This window comes from Podarcis gaigeae (assembly GCF_964106915.1).
Source record: "Podarcis gaigeae genome assembly, chromosome: 7".
Lineage (NCBI taxonomy): Eukaryota > Metazoa > Chordata > Lepidosauria > Squamata > Lacertidae > Podarcis > Podarcis gaigeae.
In genome coordinates this window covers 58,381,987-58,403,066 of record NC_139683.1, presented here as the reverse complement: position 1 = coordinate 58,403,066, position 21,080 = coordinate 58,381,987, and positions in this window count along the sequence as shown.

Here is a 21,080-nt window from a genome sequence, read left to right as displayed (position 1 = left end):
AACCACCCTGCTTTTTGTGTCGCCACCTTATCTGCCCTACATGCCCTTGGACTGATGGGCTGAATACTTTCTAGCAAGAGAAAGTGTCTGTTGGCTCTCTCTCTTCCTGTTCTTCTTCAGTTTGCTATTCACCCCCACAGTTCTTCCCAACTTTTGTCTTCAGACCTATGTCCCTCTGCAAACCACTGTTCCAAATCTATGCAGCTCCACTGCTCCTGGGCAGCTTCAGGATCCTGGTCAGGAGCAGGCAGAGGTGGAGGCTCCCACCATTCCTCATCAGAGCAGTACTTCTCAGCCTGGTCTCTGACAATACATCATTTTATTTGTATGTCGCCTTTCTGTAGTTAAAACCATGTTCAAGATTGCTTACAACGGGCTATATGTGAGTTATGGGGTACCTTAATGAAAAGCACAAATAGCACCCTGAATGCGTCTCCACCCCCCATTATTCTACCTGGACACTGAGGTCCAGCGCCGAGGGCCTTCTGGCAGTTCCCTCACTGTGAGATGCCAAGTTACAGGGAACCAGGCAGAGGGTCTTCTCGGTAGTGGCACCCCCCCCCAGTGGAACACCCTCCCACCAGATGTCAAAGAGAAAAACAACTACCAGACTTTTAGAAGACATCTGAAGGCAGCCCTGTTTAGGGAAGCTTTAAATGTTTGGTGCATTTCTGTATTTTAATATTTTGTTGGAAGCTGCCCAGAGTGATTGGGGAAGCCTGGCCAGATGGGCGAGGTATTAATAAATTATTATTATTATTATTATTATTATTATTATTATTATTATTATTATTCCCACAGGACATTAGTTATGGGGTTCCATCACAGAAAATAAGCCACCAGACCCACTTTCTCCCTCTGTGAATCAAGTAGGGGCTATGTTAGAGCCCACAGACCTCTCTAAGAGATATTATATATTCATTCTATGTCGTTTGCAGGCAATTTTAGTTAAGAGGCTCTTGGCACACGAGACACTGCTTCAGACAGGAAAGATAAAAAGTAGTGTGTCATACACCTGAATATCATTTGGCCTGGAAAGGCTTCTGCGAATGGTTTCTGGTCAGACTCTTAGTCTGATTTGTTGGAAGTTCTCCTAGCTGTCTGGGTAGTGCCTCTAGGGTCTTTCATTGTGTTTTGCCTTCAGCATGCGGTTTGAGACATCTGCATTTGCTCCGCAGGCACCTCACTACAGAACTCTGACTCTGTGCTGGTGGCTCACTGTGGTTTCGATAGTGTGGGTTGATCTGTTCAGGGCTGCTGTGTCTGTGTGTGGTCTCCCTGCCCCCAGATGCATTGGTTGGGCTTGGGAGATGTGGAGGACCTTTCATACTTTGTCATGCCATGAGGAGGAGGTCTCAGATGGGAATGCAGCAAATATGTGGTTTAAATTAAATGCACATCAAATAAGGGCCATAAAATGGACAAAACAGGCAACTCGGTAAATGTTACTATGGGGATACATGTTTAAAAAAGTAATTGGACAGGGTCAAATGGTTGACAACCATTGGATATTGACTTGGAGTTAATAATTTTTGATAATAATTTAAAAAACTAGATCTGATTTCTTTTTTAAAAAAATAAAAATCCAGACATAGTCATTTTATATCTTTTCAGATGTCATTACGATACCCAAACAGACCAGCTGTAACATCTCTTCAGTACAGGAGATAGTATTGTACATTAATATGGCACTGTGATGAAATATTAACTCTGCCTGCATTCCAGTATGACTTCATTTGGTTTTCCTTCTCAACTGATTTTGATTTGAAACCAAAATCCAAAGATTTGATTTAACTCAAGTGAAACTTCTCCCCCCCCCCCCATTCCTCCTGCTGCTTGCTCCATCTGTTCTCTCCCTATTCTTTTATAGTAAACCATTTGGTTATGTCTTTCCACTTCTTTCCAGTACTTTTATAAAAAAAAAAATATGCTACAATATGCCAGAATAAACAAAGTCCCTTTATTTCAAAAAGGGCTTTGGGGAAAGTGACCATTCTTTCTAGCCCATTCAAATTCTAGCTGAAGAAGAGGCTGCTGGGTGGTCAGCGTCTCCAAAGCATGGGTCCACCCTAAATCATGATGCCCTCTAGTCATATGTGGGCAGGATAAGAAGAAGGCTTAGTGCAAATTAACACAACTGGGTTTTTTTAATATGGAATAACTGCTGTTAGCTTGGATTTGGTGAAACAGCTATTGAATTACTTTAACTGTGTTCATGGATAGGCTTTATTATCCAGTGGAGGCTGGGTGAGAATGGGGCACTGCCCCGCCAACCTCATTCTGCCTTCAGCCAGCCTCCACCTCTTTGCCTTCTTACTTACAACTAGCCCAGGGGCTGGTTCTAGTTGTCAGCTTCCTCCTCCTTAGTCTCAATTTTGCCCTCAACAAGGAAAAGGGTAAGAACAAAACAAAGCCTATCTCCACCTAATATAGTCCCCTTTTCCTTCCATCACAACTGATCTTATGTGATCAAAGTAACCTTTTAATTGAGATGAGGGTGGGATGAGAAAGTTGATCAGCTAGCAAAACCATTGATTGTGAACACCAGTTCATTAGAGCAGGCATAGGCAAATTCCCATCATCCCTAGCTAACAGAACCAGTGGTCAGGGATGATGGGAGTTGTAGTCCCAAAACATGTGGAGGGCCGAGTTTGCCTATGCCTGCATTAGAGCAAATACCTCTGACCATCATGGCGGTGTAATTCTGTCATCTTGCTTACTGAATGCCAGATGTGCATATATATCTATATCTATATAGCATACCACACAACTGTCCCACTTAAAGCAGGATCTCCCAGATTTACAGAAGCTGCCCTGGCTTCTGATCCCAATCCAGGATGTCCCGTTTTGGCTCCCATGCACTGGCTGTGCCAGAGTGCAGGATCCCAAGACGCATGTTCTTTGTTCTCATGCTGTGAGAGTCAAGTTGACTCACATCAGAGTGCGGAACCAAAAAATGGAACCAAATGATGTGCCAACTTAACTGGTTCCCGTATGTTGCCCACTTTTCTTCTACCAATGCTTTTCAGCTGATGGACTTCTGGAAGCCAGTACCACACTTCCAGAAGCATTGGTGGCCACAGCAGAAGCAGTGGTGGCAGCGGAGGAGGCAGAGGTGGCAGGTGATAGTGGGAGGCAGCTGAGAGAAGGGGCGGGGTTGGAATGAAAGGTGTGTAGCCTACGTCGAGGTCATGTTTTGATTATCCTCACTCTGGTGTTGGAGGGTATACATATAGGCTCAGTCTTCAAAGTGGTGTGCAACGCATGTTCATTATTAAATCATGATACTGTTTTCATAGGCACCACAGAGCAAGGCCCTGTTTCATCATGTGACACCTTTGGGCATCTTCTTGTCCTGCAGTATCCATTGCTGACATCTTTTGGAGGCTTTTGTTAAAAATGTTTTCCAGGAAACTGGGTCTGGGAAGCACCATTTTAATTCCCCTGCATTGTCTTGAGGCATTGTGGGAGATTTAAGTAATGCAGAGCTGGATTTAGGTTTGATGAGGCCCTAAGCTACTGAAAGTAGTTGGGCCCTTTATATGTCCAGCTGTCCTTTGTCAACAACAGATCGCTGCTGTTTTTTGTGTTGAATATACAGGTGGTACCTCGAGTTAAGAACTTAATTCGTTCTGGAGGTCTGTTCTTAACCTGAAACTATTCTCAACCTGAGGTACCACTTTAGCTAATGGGGCCTCCCACTGCCGCCGCACCACTGCTGCCACGCGATTTCTGTTCTCATCCTGAAGCAAAGTTCTTAACCTGAGGTGCTATTTCTGGGTTAGCGGAGTCTGTAACCTGAAGCGTCTGTAACCCGAGGTACCACTGTATGCTGTATGGTAATTTATGGACCTAAGAGGTCCATACACAACACAAAACACTGTTGCTGTATGTAGGTTTTATTTTATTTGTTTTTTAGCTTATATTTTGGAAATGTACATCCAGGGTTTTTTTCCTTTAATTTTTTTTTTGGGGGGCCCCCAAGAGAGTGGGGCCCTAAGCTATAGCTTGTTTAGCTTATATGTAAATCCAGCACTGAAGTAATGGCTCCCAGCCATTCAACCTTTGGCTGATCTTTGCTGCTCCACCATTAGGCAAGCCCAGAGGGGATCCCCCATACTGGCAGGACCCCACTCAAGGGCATTTTGCTGCAGACCCCCTTCAGTCCTGGAGTGGGCCTGCACAAATTGGTATTAACTATGGTAAGGATAGGAAAGGCTGCAATGACTTCAGTAACTGAAATAATTGTGTCTGGCTTTTCATGACATCAGGGTCTTAAGGTGGCTTCCAAAAATAAAATAAAAACATACCATATACTATATACAAAAACTGGGATATACATCCCAGTAGTGATGTATGGAAGTGAGAGCTGGACCATCAAGAAGGCTGATCGCCGAAGAACTGATGCTTTTGAATTATGGTGCTGGAGGAGACTCTTGAGAGTCCCATGGACTGCAGGAAGATCAAACCTCTCCATTCTTAAGGAAATCAACAACCATATACAAAAACATCAAAACATCAGAGCATATGCTAATCATACCCTCAGTCGGTTACCAAAACAGTGGGAGAAGAATTGCGACTGATCATTCCTTGTGTTGCTGCTTCCACGACTAATGCAAAGGGAGAAGCACATTTTCCTAGGACATGGAACATGCATCTCCATGTGGAGAATATGCCAATTTCTCCACTTCGCACATCAATAACTGGACACCATAATATGGAAACACAGGTTGAGGGTGTTTCTTCCCTTGCCACTTCAGTTAGAATAACAGAAGTCACTTTTAGGGCTTCCAAGTGAATGCGTTTCAAGATCAGTATGGACACTATAATCAAAAACGTATACAAATTAGTAAGACTCAAATCAGCTCCAGGAACGTCAAGATAACCGAGCAGAGGCACTTTGGGGAATGAGTCATTTTTCACCATAGTGCTGTCTGAGAGGAGAGAATCTGATCCATTACTCATAGAGAATTTGATAACCCCCATAGGGCTGCAATCTTTTTGACTGACTGTGGCATTAAGGAACAAAAAAATATTGCAGTGCAGTTAAGCAATCAAATCAGCAATTATGTTCAGCATCACAGGTAACATTTCCAGACTAAATTATATTTAGGGATATTTATACTAATAACAAGTATGTTTAATTTTCAATTTCACAGATTATTTTGCCTATCTCAATACTCCCCTTCATCCTTGGCAATTTGCATGCAAATTAGAGCTCTTTAAGTGTATTTTAATTGCCATGCTATTTTCACAAATACAGAGAGAATGTAAAATATATATTTATTGCTGTGTATAAGGGGGAAATGTTAATATTCACCAAATAATTACCTAATTTGCATAGTGATTAGGTGCAATTGGAATAAAATCCCTTCTAAATATAAGAAACTGAAAACTGAGTAAGTTGACAAGCAAAATAATAGAGTAAAATGTCACAAAGAAAAGGTACACTTGCAGGTGAAAGACTTTCAGTACATTATTTTTAACCCCATCTACCAGATTTGCTAGAGTAATAAGTCAGGCCTATAAAATATTCAGTATGTGCCTTGTTTGCCAAGAAAAATGAAATAAAGGCATAGAGTCAAATACCTGCAAAACACACAAACCTGGTGATTTCCTCAGGGATCTTGTGCAATTACATAATTTAGAATAGTCTCTGAACCAATTTTTTTATATTCATCAAAATATTGCTTCTTGTATGTGACCTTGAATGTTAAGTTTCAGCCCAGGGGGAATATTTACAACTTGCAGGTATGGAAAGATAATGGAAAAGCTGACATGAATTTCACAGTCGCAATGCCATTCCCTGTTATCTCGCCGCTCTGACTCCCTCCCTCCCTAATGAAAGCTAAGGATCTGAATAGACTTAAAATTCTTGTCCGATCGCATTGACAGAATATCTGTAAACAATGGTTTCACTCCTATAACTATGCCCAAGATGTATAAAATGGCCTTAAAATTATTTCTTTCAGCTGTACATTTAAGCACATTTAAAGCACATTACTTTCCTCAAGAATCCTGCGAGCTGTAGTTTACAGCTCTCGGAACTACAATTCCCAGAACCCTTTACAAACCACAGTTCTCATGATTCTTGGGGCCGAAAATGTGATTTAAAATTATGGCATGTACGCAACCTTAACACGAACATTCATTCATTCATTTATTCAGCGAGAGAGAAGATTTTGAATTGTAACACATACAATTGTAAGTTTAAGAACAGTCCTGCTTATGAACAATTTGGTTTACGAATGCCGCAAAACCAGAAGTAGTGTCCCTGTTGCGAACTTTATCTCGGTCTAAGAACAGAATCCAAATGGTGGAAGGACAGCGGCAGCGGGAGGCCTCATTAGAGAAAGCGCGCCTCGATTTAAGAACTGTTTTCGTTTAAGAATGGACTTTTCGGAACGTGTTGGAAACTCATATTACAACAGAACGAACTAAGTTCGTAAACCGAGGTACCACTGTATTGTATTTTTGTATTGTAAGTTTGGCAAATTTGCCTGAGAATTCTCACCTACCCCCACCTCAACTCTGGCTGAAGTGAACCTGAATTAAGAATGGGGAGGGGGAGAGAGAGGGGGAGAGAGAAACTGAATTGCAATGAATAAATATATAAGTTGTGGGTCAGCCATTCATATAAAAATATGTAGGATGTGGAAATGGAACCAGCTGCAGCCAGACTTATGGAACAGCACATAAGTTTTTCCATAGCCCTAAGGAAGAACTTGATGCAAAGGAAATTTCCAAAGGTGTCAGAGTAGCCATACAGACATTAAAAAGCAGATAATTAGAAGGGTTTATTTGGGTGACTTTTTCTTTTGGTGGGGGGAAGGTTTACCAGATGGTTATACAGTTATAATTCAGCAACACTGTGTAAAGAGGGAGTGCATTTTGTGTGCAAAAGCAATTCAGCTGTGTTTTTGGATCATATTGTTAATTGCACAGTTGTTAGTGACACTGTTGATCACAGTTACACCACTGTAGGCGCTTTAAGTATGGGTAAAATTCTGATGGGGTGGGCCTCACTTACGCCAGGTGGGTAAGCAGTGCCCAGCAGTTATACTACAGTTAGCCAGGGCCAACCCAAGACACTTTGGCACCTTCCTACCAGTGAAGAAGAGGTGGGTGAAGATCTGCGTTGAGAACAAGGCGGGGAATCAAATCAATCTTACCCAATGGTTGAAGTGGGAATAAGTATGCGGAAGAGAGCCTAGGTCATTTGACCTTTCAATTAGTTCCCTTTCCCCTCCTTTAAAAACTGAGCAAGACATTCTCTTGTAAAGTTTAAATAACAAATAACTTTCCTTCCTTTACTTGCACTTGCAGATTAGAATGTACAATACAGGTAGGTGTTACTTATGTTGCCAATACGTTTTATGTAGATTTGTATAAATACTGCTACAGACTGACTAACTCTGAGGCAGACAGCAGCACAACAGAACAGACCTGCTGCTTTGTTAAGATGGTTCATAACTGCGATAACTGTACCAGCTGATATAACTGCCTTAGGCATATGACACAAAAGAGTTCTATAGCCCTTGTGAACATTAACCATTTACTTAGCGTCAGCATATTATTATTATTATTATTATTATTATTATTATTATTCCTACCCCGCCCATCTGACTGGGTTGCCCCAGTCACTCTGGGTGGCTTGCAACATATATAAAAACATAATAAAACAAAAACATTACACGTTAAAAAGCTTCCCTATAGAGGGCTGCCTTCAGATGTTGGATGCTTTCATTCCACATCAAGCACATATCTCCATCTACATTTCTGTTCTCTCTCTCTCTCTCTCTCTCTCTCTCTCTCTCTCTCTCTCACACACACACACACACACACACACACACACACACCAACCTGTTAACTGATAAGGGCCAAACTAAAAGGGTCATTAAATGCATGATTGCTTTTTAACATGGCAAGTCCCCCCCCCATAAATAACAGCTGGTGTGTGTGTGTGTGTGTGTGTGTGTGTAGGAGAGAGAAATCAGGATTGAAACCATGGTGTGTGGGAAGGGAAGTAAACTTTTTCCTACCACCTGTGGTTCTGATGAAAGCCGTCACCCCCGCCAAGCTGCTGTCAGCACTAGATTGGAAAATTCCCTTTAATGCAATGGAAATGTGCATGTGTAGGTCTGGCATAAGCAGGAGCCCCTTATATATACACAATGTTATTCCACTTAACAAAAAGAAGCCCAAGAGAAAGGTGGAAAAACCCCAACCAAGGGCCAATCAAACTGAGAGAAGAAAATCCTTTCTGACTCCGTCAACTGGTGACTCTGATGCTCAGTGGAGGCTTTATACTGTGGGTGGGTGGGAAGCCTGGGAAGCAAAATTCTGGAGCATAGCTGTCAACATTTCCCTTTTTTTAAGGGAAATTCGCTTATTCCGAATAGGATTCCTCACAAGAAAAGGGAAAAGTTGACAGCTATGTTCTGGAGGGGGAAGCCTCCTAAAGGCTTCTCTCCCCCACCTTCTCCGATGAGGGCTCACAGGAAAATTCTGTCTTGTGGGTCCCCAAAGAAACAAGCCAAGAGTAAAACTTGCCCCATTTACTGCTTCACTGTGCTTGTGCCACCAGTCAAAGCCATCTTGTACAAATTGGGCCTGGAACAAAGCTTGCAATGAGACCTTTGGTACTGGGAACTTCACATTTCAGCTCTACTGATGGAGAACATTGAAGAGGGAAGGTGGAAAGGACATTGTTGGCAAATACTTAAACTGGTGAGGCAAAAGTGTCACCTGTGCTCCCCAATCTCCACCACCCTTAATTTATTCGGCATAATTCCACACAGATCCACAGACACACTAATATGTACAAAGACAATTGCAATATCTCTTCTTCTTGGCTTTTCCATAGCTGGTGTCAATCTTCATCCAGGATGATGATCACTACTCTAGAGGAGAGAAGTAAACATCTGCCCTCCTCATCACACTCATGTACCACATTCATTGCCAGATGGTATATTTTAGCCTCATTCCATCTGCATGGCAATGCAGCAACCAGAATCCGTTCAAACATTTTGAGAACTGGTGCACTAAGAAAGGTCAGCCGTACAAAATTAAAAAGATTAATTGACCAACAGGAAGGAGATGGATTATCATTGATTATCAAGTGCATGTATTTCAGATGATGGATGAACGCGCACGGAATATTGATCTTTGCAAATTAGCTTGACTTTGGTCCTATACAATTTGCCTTTGGCCTTACCGCTACTAGGAAAATGATAAGAACTACATGGGCATGTTACAGGGAAGTCTATCATGGTACAAGGTTGACTCCAATTGTAAAGCAGGAAAAGAAGGTTCTGCAGTTATCAGAAGCCCGAGAAACACAAATGTAAGGTCTCAAGGCAAAATCTAAAGATCCACTGGATAAGGACAAGACCTTGAGTGTCTATATACTCCCCCCTGTGCCTTTAGTGTTTATCAGATATTATTTGACTTGGGGAAGATGAAAGTTTCTGTGCGTTCATTATGAGGTCCAAAAGAGCCCGGGGAGGGGGGTGCCAGCCCAGCCCTCACCACTGACGCAACCCCACCCCCCACTGGAGCAAAGCAGGTCTGCACTGAGCCACCTGCCAGCCATGCAGGGGGGGAGACTGGCTGGCCAACGCAGCCCTTGGTGGGCAGAGGGGAGCACAGGGGTAGCCCGTGCTGTAGTCACCTGCATGGGGGTGCTTGGTTTGCACCCCCTCAAAAATTGTGCACCCCTGGCACCCCTGCACAAAAGTAGAGAGGGCATAGTCTCCCAATTTCAGGTTGCTTGTTGGATAGACTGGCACCTTACTGCAATTCCTTTCTACTGTAGCCTTGAAAATATACTAGGAAGATACAACTTTTTTGTTGTATGGAGGGGTGGCTAGCCTGTGGCCCTCCAGATGCTGTTGGAATACAACCCCCATCGCCCCAAGCCATTGGTCAGGCTTGCTCATGCTGATGGGAGCAGGAGTCCAGCAACAGATTAGTCAACCCCTGCTTTATAGAATGGGATGGAATTAAGGAAGATGCTTTTAAAGAGGAACCTTAAAGACAGCTAAAATGTGACAAACACCTGAAAGTACAAGCCTTTTTTAAAAAAAATAAATGGTGAGTTTCTCTGGTCATTTTTAATATATGTTTTATAAGGAGCTAAATGGTTAAGACCAACTCTTTCTCCTTTCATTGCACCTGAAAAATCGCAAGCAGAGTAGAATGGAGCTTGATTGTACAAAGTGCTGTGCAATCACAAAAGAAAATACAGGTCCTCATTGAAGTCTAATGTAATTCCTTCTAATGTCAACATTAAAACACCTGGCTTTAAATTAATGTAGAGTTTCCTGTGCGGCTAAATGGCTTGCTCATGTTAGTTTTCTAGCAGTCACTAAGGGAATTTCCTTCCCATCCACCCCTGCAGTCAAGGCTGAATTTCAACAAATGTACAATCTATGACCCATGCACAGCATTTAAGAGCCTCTGAAGTGGCCATGGTTATAGGTTAATGAGACCTGAGTGGAGGAAATGCCACCATTTATAAGTGGAGAATGGAACCACATGCGTCGGCCCCCTGATCTTAGGCATCACTGCTAAGTGGCTTGTGATAATACTTGCAGTGGCATCTTTTGCAAAGTGAAGGAGGAATAATTAAGGCTTCCGTGAAACTTGTCGGTGGCAATTAAATTATATTCATCTGAACATGGAGCCTTGTATTGCACCCAAGTTGCTGCCTCAATGGTTTATTGGTTTAAAATGCCCTTAGGGAGAGGACTCTCTCAAGGCAGCTTACAAGAAAACACTGGCTGTGTACACATTCAGGTTTACTCTGCAACCAGTACATCCCCCACCCTTGGTTTGGGAAGTGGTATACAGATGTTGTGGGACGCAGGTGGCGCTGTGGGTTAAAGCCTCAGCGCCTAGGACTTGCCGATCGAAAGGTCGGCGGTTCGAATCCCTGCGGCGGGGTGCGCTCCCGCTGCTCGGTCCCAGCGCCTGCCAACCTAGCAGTTCGAAAGCACCTCCGGGTGCAAGTAGATAAATAGGGACCGGCGTTTCCGTGTGCGGCTCTGGCTCGCCAGAGCAGCGATGTCACGCTGGCCACGTGACCCGGAAGTGTCTCCGGACAGCGCTGGCCCCTGGCCTCTTAAGTGAGATGGGCGCACAACCCCAGAGTCTGGCAAGACTGGACCGTACGGGCAGGGGTACCTTTACCTTTTACCTTTATACAGATGTTAGCCACAATCCATGGCTATCCCTTTTTTTATGAACTGTTGCCTTTTGATGCATTTTCCCCCAAACCAGCTTCAGTCCAAAGTGAGAAAAAACACAACCAAACTGCATTCTGAGCTGGTAATGTGTACACATTGGCATTTAAAGCTATAAAACGATGAAACAACAGTCAGTCCCCAAAATTAAAAAGCTAATAGCAAGATGCAACTACAGGCATCCATCCAACAAGGACACCTCAAGAGAAAGCCCAGAAGAAGAGATGATGACTGAGGTGCACTTTGGGCACCATAACAGCTCTAGCTCTATGCAGCAAAGCCGTGTTGCCCAATGCCATTGCAGTTTTCTGCAGAGTTCTGTGCTTTGAAGAGTTTCCCTCCACCTCTTTTGCTCTACCAGCCAAAGTACTTAATACACAAGATGAATGCACTGTCAAATGTACAGCTGAGACAGGAATGGCAGCAAGAAGACAAACATTTGTTTACGGATAAATAAAAATAACATGGAAAGAGGTGGGTCTAGCCATTGCCCTAACCTGCATTTGGAAGCATGAAATATTTATCCTTGTCCTGTAGTCTCATGTGACCCTCCGCTGTGGTTAATTGGGAGCATTTAGGCCTTCAGCTGGCTGCTCATATGATGAATATTTAATCACAAAGGAAAGTTCTCCTTTGCAAGAGGAGACATCAGAGATGGGCTCCTGAAAATGAAATAAAGAGCTCCGTTACCTGGAAGGAGACTTTCACACACCATTCACACACCATTCCAGAAGTCAAGAAAGGTCCAGCTAATTATCTCTGTGGTGAAGCAGCAAGCAAGCTTCCCCTCTTGGTGACTTTGACATTTATCCCTTCCTGTCGGAATAAAAAAATAAACCGAACAACAAAAGGCATTAGATCCTTCTCCTCCAATTGGTCTGGATTAAGCTTAAGTGACCGGTGACATGGTAGCTCATGTAGAAGGTTGAACTCTGTTTGGTTCCCTCTGGCTTCCCCAGCAAGTCACAATGACAGTAAAGAAGCGGAGATAATCACAAAAGCTGTATACCTTCATGCTGTTTTAAAAACCTGTGCAAGGAGAATAATACAGAGTGAAGCAACATTTCCTGTAAATCCAAAAGTCGTAACAGCACAGTCCCATTCGGATCTACTTATATGGAAGTTCCATTGAGTTCAGTGGGCTTCATCCATAAAGGTGGGTATAGGACAGAAAATAAGTTTTCCAAATTCAGATTAGAATTTTGACAATTAAAAAAATATATGCTGGAAACTGAGCATTGAAAAGAGGTTACCTTAAGGAAGTTGTGTCTTACTATTAAAGAGTTGTGTCATATTCAGTGTAGGCTCACTGAAATCAAGTTAGTCCAGCTAATTAAGTGGGTCTATTTCAAATATGATTTAGGCGGTGATCCTATGCCAAGAGCAGGTGAAATGAGCAGTTTAGGATGCAAGCAGATCTCTTGTTCAGCCGGCTGATTCCCAGCTCATCTGGCATTGCGTTCTCAACCAAGGCTCTGCTGAATACACACTAGTATAACTTGCTCATCCTGTCTCAGCCGGGTCTCATTCAGCTGAACTGAAGCTGGCTGAGCCAAGGCTGGTGAAAGTCCGAACAATGGGTAGTTCTGGGGGCATGGTAGATTGAAATTCGCCTTAAGGTTTCTTAACCTTCAACATGGCGATTAAAGATTAAGTGAAAAAGTTTCGAATGGAAATAAATTTTCTGCCTCTTGCATGCTGAGGAAAAGCACATTGACATGGATATGTTTGGTTTAGGAATTGGGAGGGGGGTGTTTGTCAACGCACAGCGCCCTCAGCATATACTAATAGAAAGACAGAGCTAATACTTAGCACCTCATGTGGTTTTGTGTATCCCAGGAACGCTGCTACAGTCTATGATTCAAACCTCCATCTGGCCACTCAAATTAGAGCCCAATGTGGCAACTGTTTCACTCACAAAGCACAAAGGATTCAATTGTGATGTCTCTCAACAAGCCGATTTGATTATGGTGAAATATCTTTCTCTCCCCCTTCCTGCTTTCCGTTTTATGGCTTGTTTATTTTGTTGTTTTCTAGTTTGCTACTAGAAGTATATGGATTGACAGTTGCTGTTGCCAAGAGGAAGCTGTGCCATATTGGTCTCTGAAAGGCTGCTGTCTGTTTCGCTAATATTACTGCCAAGACCCAGCCATTTTACTCACTGCTCAGAAACTTGTTTTGCAGTCTCTCTGCTGCCTGGGTTTCCAATACTGCTTGAACATCAACACTCAAAACAGAAAGGTAACCTGGCACTCGGTCTTCTTTTCTGTCCATACCAAAGCGCTCTGTGTGTGCTTCTCAAAGTAGAACGGGCACTTCACACGTCACCAAAAATTAGGAGAAAAGAGGGAACACTTGGAGGGCACCATGTTTCGATTATTTATCTGGAATATTTCTAATCCACCTTTCAATGCAACCGATCCCATGGGATGGTGGCGGATGACACAATGGAAACTTTGCATTAAGCAATCACAATTAAAAACCACTTATTCACAAAGCAAGTTACACAAATATGGCTAAAACCCAAAGCCTTACAAATCTTTAAAACACAGAGCAAACTACAACCTCTAGCAATAACTGACTAAAACTAATATCCTGCAAATGCCTGGGCAAGTAGGTTTTCACTTGGCACCTATATGGGAAAAGAAGGCAGCAAGCATAGCTCCTTAGGGAGGACTTCCTACAACCAGGGCAGCAACACCAAGAAAATCATTTCCTGTGTTACCAGATAGTATATAGCTCCCAATGGCAAGACAGCAAGAAGGACCTCCTCAGAATGGTGGGGTGGGGAGCTGGAGTTCCTCAAGGTTGGTCAGATAAGCTCAATACATTGCACAGCTCTTTTGTTTCCAGATTTGGGATTTTCCTTGAGCAGGAATCCTAATCTGGGGCAGTGCCTAGTTTCTTGAAGTCTTAAAAGCCAACCTTTCCATTTGCACATTTCCTTATAGAATGCTATAATTTCCATGGAGAAAAAGGAAAACGACAGAATTTTAAGGAAGCACAGTAAAAAGCACGGTGGGAAGCCTTTTCCTGAGAAGAAATGTGAAAACGAAACAGAAAAGTCTGTTTTGGCTCAGGTATAAAATTAGTACAGCCGTACCTTGGTTTTTGAACAGAATGACCACTCCCCACATCAAATGGGGGGGTGGCTTTTGTGTGGTCATGCGCAGCCCCCCGGATCCCATGCGGCTCCTGGCAGTACGGGCTGGCTTTGCCCTCCCCAGGCTGGATACCTGGAGGTCTCCGCCTACCTCAGCCAATTGCCCAATCCCGCCTGGGGAGGTGTTGCCAGGGAATCAGCCAGGTAGTGGGAGGGACCACCCTGCCCACACAACAGAAGGTGGATCTTACCTGGGAATAGTCAGTTGGCTCCAGAGCTTCTCCCACCCTCCCTCAGTTAAGCCTTCTTTTGCAGGTTAACCTCTTCTCCACAAGTACTCAGGCGCTGCTATGTCATAGTTACTGTTGAAGGGTCGAAAAAGAATTTTCCTGCATTGGCAGGTTTTGCCTTTCCTGTAGCAAAATGTCACAACTTTGGTGGTTTCAGGCCTTGGGCAGAATCCTTTAGTCTGTCTTCTGTAAATGGGGGGGGGGGGAGCGTGAAGCGGTGACCCATGCCCCCCCTTGCGGCGGCGATCCCAGGGTTCCCCGTTAAAGGGGTCTTGAGCAAAGGCATTGGCCATACACCAAGAAGTTGTCATTGCTCTCCCCTGCGACGGCAGTGAAACGGGGGGTGAGCTCTCTGCTTGAGTATATGTTCTCCAGAGCCAGCCCAATCCTCACACCTTCTGAATAACCTTGATGTCCCCCAGATCCCCAGCTGGGGACTGGGAAGGATAAATGCCCAATGCCTGAGCCAAGGTCTCCCTACATCTGAAATTTAATAAAGTTGTGGCCAATTTTAATCTCATGGCATGTTGTCTTGAGTCATTATTCCACGCGGGAGTTGCCTGGGGTTGGGGGGACTCCGCCTGCCCATGCAATATGTTCCAGAAGTCTGTTCAACTTCCGAAACATTCAGAAACTAAGGTATGGCTTCCAATTGGCTGCAGGAGCATCCTGCAGCCAGTCGGAAGCCGTGCTGGACGTTCAGCTTGGCTTTTCAAATGATGTTTGCAGGTTGTGAAAATGCTAGTATGGGATTAGAATAATCAGTTCTACAGGCCTCATATTGCATCCCTATAATAGATAGTATTCATGTGCATGTATGAAAAGTGTATTTTCCATTTTGAATAGTCTTTGATAGCTGAGAGTATGCAAGAAAGCATCCATAACTGGGAATGCAGAAACAAAAACAAGAAAACAACTATGCGAATGTCTGTCATCTAATTCAGGTGAGGACAAATTTCAGAAATAGGGAGCATGCTGACATTTGCCTATATGTGTTAAGATTTGAAAAAAAGGCCAGAGAAAAATACCACCGGCAACTGAGTGCCTTTGGTAAATGTTCCAGTTGTTTCACATCACTTATAGGTAAAGGACATTTACTAGTCCACCAGTGTAAAGGGGGGAAAGCAGGTTCATGATGCAAACATGGCTGCTATTTCCCATGGGGTCTCATAAATTTAAAACATTGATGTATTTGTCAGCCTTTATTAAGCTCCTGACACTTATGGTAACACATTTTTACACACACTCATACGTTCACTATTCACCAACACAATTTTATACACATTTGACACAAAAGCAGGTGCATTCTTCTTGCACACATTTGCAATGCTATTGTTCAGATTTGGAGGCATTTTACCTGCTACTATGAGGTTGTGTTATAGTTTTAGCCATCTTTTAATTACAGAATCAGTAGCTGGTGTTGCTTTATTGCAATTTTATTTTTAATTAGCTGTGGGGGGTTTTTGTTATTGATTGCTCTTTTGTAAGCCATCCCACTCGGCCATGTGGTGGGATTTAAATACAAAACATTTCTCCTTAATTTCAGCAATTTAATAAAGATGTACTTTTTGGCACTCACAGGAAAAATCCTTGAAGAAAAAAACAATGCCCTCTTCTGTCTTGTTTCCTTTTATAGAAAGACCATTCCCTGCCCACAGTGTATCACTTTCCTACCTCAGACTTGGCACTTCCATGGTTCTTGAAGAGATTTGGCCTACAGTTCAGGCTGCACTTGAACCTTAGTCTCTGCTGATAAGTCTAATGAATTTTTCAACTCGTCGTGTTTTGGCTCCAATACAAAACTGTAAAGCAAAATCCATATTTGGGTCACAGTTCATCATGAAAGCAGTACTTAGAAGCACTCTTGCTCTGTTCCAACTAGTTCATGTTTCTGTATTTTCCTCCCTTCGCTTTTATCTACTAAGAGCACAAATTTAATTACTCAGAATACTTCAGTTCTGCTCCCACGCACCAACTCTACTGTGCTCATAGTGTTGTAACAAGCAGAGGTGGAAAATCTATGTCTATCTTCATTTCAACCAGATTAAGTCCCTCAGAATCAATCCTTCCTCCTCAGAATGTCTCGTAAACAACACCCTGTCAGCTTCTCCTCCTTTTTCTTTTCCTTGTTGTTTGTTTTGTTTTTCATGAGCAATTTGGGGTGGGGTGGTTTCTAAATTTCTTCCGAGAACTCATTGTATGTCTTGATGTTGAATTCACTTAAACATATTCGAAATATTTACTTATTTTCTTGCACAATGTATTTCTCCTTAAATTGAGGAATTTAAATGTAAATGAGTTTTGAAAAATACAATCGAGCCTTATCAAAACATGGTTTAGTCTAATTTATTTTAGGTTCTTAATTCCCCCCCAAAAAAAACAACAACCCAGAATGATATTCAAGGAGTTGTAGCCCAAAACATCTGCCACTGGTCAGGGCCATTTCTAAGCCTTGAGAGCACCATAAGGATGCAAAAAGAGCCCTGCTGGATAAGGCCAGAATTTCAGTTAGCACAGCATCCTTTTTCCAATCTGATGTCCGTGTGAAGCGCACAAGCAGGACATGGAAGCAATAGCTCTCTGCCATTGCTTCCGGCAACTGCTACTCAGGGGAATATTGCCTCTAAATATAGAGGTTGGAAATAGCTATTGTGTCTAGCAAAAGTTCTGAATCTCTGAGCTTGCCTTACCAAAATCAAGTCCTGACATGACTAAATGAAATGTCCACAGAGTCCCAACCCTCTCTGCAAATCCATCCCGAAGCCCATGTGACTGCTAACAGACCTGTCTAGCTGTGCCTCCACTCACTGAAACTGGGAAGAGAAGGCTTGCAAGCAGTATTCAATGGGACTTGGACTTGGTCTACAAGCTTAGAGATCTCTTGCAACCAAGACTTGGAATTCTCCCTAGACCCTGTGGTAGTCTGCAGGGGCTAGCCATAAGGGCCTCCACATTTTCTGTAAAAGTCAGAGACATAGGATTATTTCAATGGGTTCTATGTGGGGCTGCCCTTACATTTGATCTGGGAGCTGCATCTAGTATAGAATGGGGTGGCACAGCTTGTGACCGGGGTTGCCTTCTGTCAGGTTATAACTCCAGTGCTGAGGAAACTGCACTGGCTACCAGTATGCTACCAGACTCAACTGCAAGATTCACTTGTTGGGATATAAAGTCCTAACTTTGGACCAGAATATCAGAGCGATATGCTCCCCATAGACCTTGTATGTATGGGGCCCCTGCCTGTGGTATCACATACACTGGAGGTTCATTCCATGTTTTCAGGCTCGGCCCCTTAGCACAGTCCAGCACTGGACTTGTAGAACAATGGCTTGTTGCACTTAAATTAGCATTGGCCCCATTGCTTCATCAGATATTAAAACCCTCCCCCCACCACTTTCTCTTGGCTTTCCTAGAAGAATGAGTTTACTTGTGGGCACTCCTTGATGTTTTGCTGATAACTTTTCTATCCGTTTTTATCTTGCATTTTTGCTGTTGTATCCCCACTATGGTATTACTTTAAGGTTTACAAATAACTCCAATAAATAAATCAGCTTTTGGGGCTTTTGCCTAGTTCCCTGTGATTTTGAGCCAAAATGAAAGGTACTGTTCTGATGTGATTTTATTAGCTGTCCCATGAAAAATTCCCCCCTTGGTGGAAAATCCAAATATACAGATATAAACATGAAGATTTGGCTGATCTGTAGACCTAATCTGTTCCACACTGCGACCCTACACATTTTGACTCACCGAGTTCAATGGGACATACTAGGATGTGTGTTTAGCAGGACTGTAGCCTGAATTGCATGTTTCATATGCCATATGTGCATGGGGAAATTAGCATGGGTCATGCAAAATTGACATTCTGAACACATCGTGCAGCCCTTTTTGATACATAGGCGGTGGCTTGTTCTGGAGGAAGAAGTGATATAACCTCCAGTATCTATAAAAGGAATGTGTTATAGCAGCTGGCAACTGTTCAATTTGTTTAGCTCTGAGCTCAGAGAAGAGCAGACCTCAAGTTGTGTGACTGAAAGTGGTTATTACAAGATTATATATGACGGCAGTAAACACAAGCAGGGCTCTTTAATGAACAGCTTGGGCAGAATACTGCCTTCCTTAGTTCTTAGGATTTTACCAGGTGCTCATTTGAATAAAATAGGAGAAAACAAATGGATTAATATGACATGTTTACTTCCTGGAGCAGATCTACTAATTGCAGCTGTGAACACTTAGAAAAACCTACCATCAGTTTGTATATATTCTTGTTACCGATTGGCATATATTAAAGAGAAGACTCAGATGAATATCTATGCATTTTATATGTTGCACGGATGCTGTTTCTATGTTCCATTGTCACCCATAACATGCAGGAACATTTACCGCACCATGGCATGACAATATCGCGCTGAACTGCTGTAGTCTTATCACATGTGTCTTCAGGCATCTTGATATCAGCCAAGAACTCTAGTCAGCAAGTCCACCACTCGGAGACAAGTAAAAGATTATTGCTTAGCTAGTTGTTTATTGAGGCGATGTTTTTTCTCCTGCAGAGTTTTGCTGCTCCTGCTCGGTCGGTTTTACAGTTTTGGAGTGAATTTATTGTAGCGTGTTGTCTGTTGTAATCTATACGTTGCCTCTTATTCCCCCCCCCCAAGTCATCTAGATATTTTTCTTTTGCATTATATGACTTACAAGCAACAACAACAACAACAACAACAACTCCTTGCTACCAGGCCATGCATGGAATTCCTCTTGTGGAGTCTACTAAATCACACTACCACATTTATTCCCCTCATATTCCACATTGTCTCTTTTCTCAAAGTGAAACTAATTGGTTGTAGAAGAAGGGTGGAGAACCTCAGGGCCAGGAGCCAAATGTGGTCCTCCAGGCCTTTCTATGTGGCCCTGGGACACTCTCATGTGACATCTCCTCAGCCACAAACCCTCTCCTCAAGCCAATACCCCTCACAATATAGTTTACCCCTTTCTTGGGAGGTTTCCCCCCCGGCTGGAATGTGATCCTGAGCTCTTGACTGGTTGCCTGGATAGAGAGGGGTGTCTGAGTGTGTAGAAATTGTCCCAAGGCAAATTTTACATCAATTGCTTCGCCCACTTTTACATCTGGCCCCACCACCAGTGGCTGTAGCCCTTGGAAGGTCACCCAGAAAAGAACGTGGCCCATGGACTAAGCAGGTTCCCCACCCCGTTGCAAAAGCTCTAACCAGTCCTACTTTCTTTTCTGCATTGTGTGTTTGCCTCTGTCTCAGCACCGGTAGCAGAGGATGTGCTGTGAACTGTGGGCAGCAGGAGAACACAGAGATTGAATCCCTGTGGGTGGTGTCCATTGCTCTTGCTAGAAATAATGTAAGAACCTTTCATAATATGCCCTATAATCATCTATAGCCTGTATTTTCTGGCTCGGGCTGTTATATACCATAAAATTAAGCGTAATATTCCTTGTGTTGGTCTCATCTGGAGGTCTTTTTCAGGCATCTAAAATACTCTTTTTGGTATCAGAGAGAATCCTTTAACTTGTTCTTTTGTCTAAGAAGAGACTGAGTCAATTTGAACCCTCTTGCTTTTACATCATGCTGGGGCAAGGCCCTGCACAAACCAAACTTTCCTGACTGTTCAACTTCATACCGTATTCTCTTTCACGGAAGATCTATTGCCCTTCCTCCATTCTCTGAAACTTTCAGTTTTGTTTGGGAGCCTTTCAACGTGAGCCAACGCTGTCAAAGGGAAGAGAGAGCCACCTTTGATTCATGTCAAATGAATCACGTGATTCCTTGATTCACATCAAATGAATTAATGCCTCCCCCTTCCGCTTCTTGCAAGTATGTTTGGTATTAACTGTTTAAGGAATTCATCGCAAAGAGCTATATTTAGCCTTTGCCATTTGGGAATCAGACAGTTCGTACTGTGGCACCAGTAAATGAATTAATAATCTCCTTATAATAAAGTAACCCATGCAGGCTCCATATATCACTGGTTGATCCCATCATTCCTTTCCACTTCACAATACACCCTCACCCATTGTGTGATAAATATTTTATACGGCCTCTATTTGACCAGATCTTTCCCCCGCCCTTCTAGACAGGGTGTATTAAACAACAAATAAAATCCCAGATGAAATATATGCTATGAAAACCCAGGGCAGAAACAGATTTATGTCGGGAGAATAAATCTTAAACAAACAAGAGTTTGAAGATCACAGCAAACACCTACAACTCTTGCAAGAGGTTATTCTCCCTTGGTTAATTTCATCCAGTGCCTCTCCCATCTCCTCACTGCTGTGGGCAGACTCAAGTGAGCTGGCTTTGGAACCTCATAAACTAAAATGCAACCTGCCTTAAAGCACCCTTGGCAATCACATCTCTAAGCTTGTGTGTTATGTGAATGCTCAGCAAAGTTGCATCTCACAGGCAGAAGATTTAGATG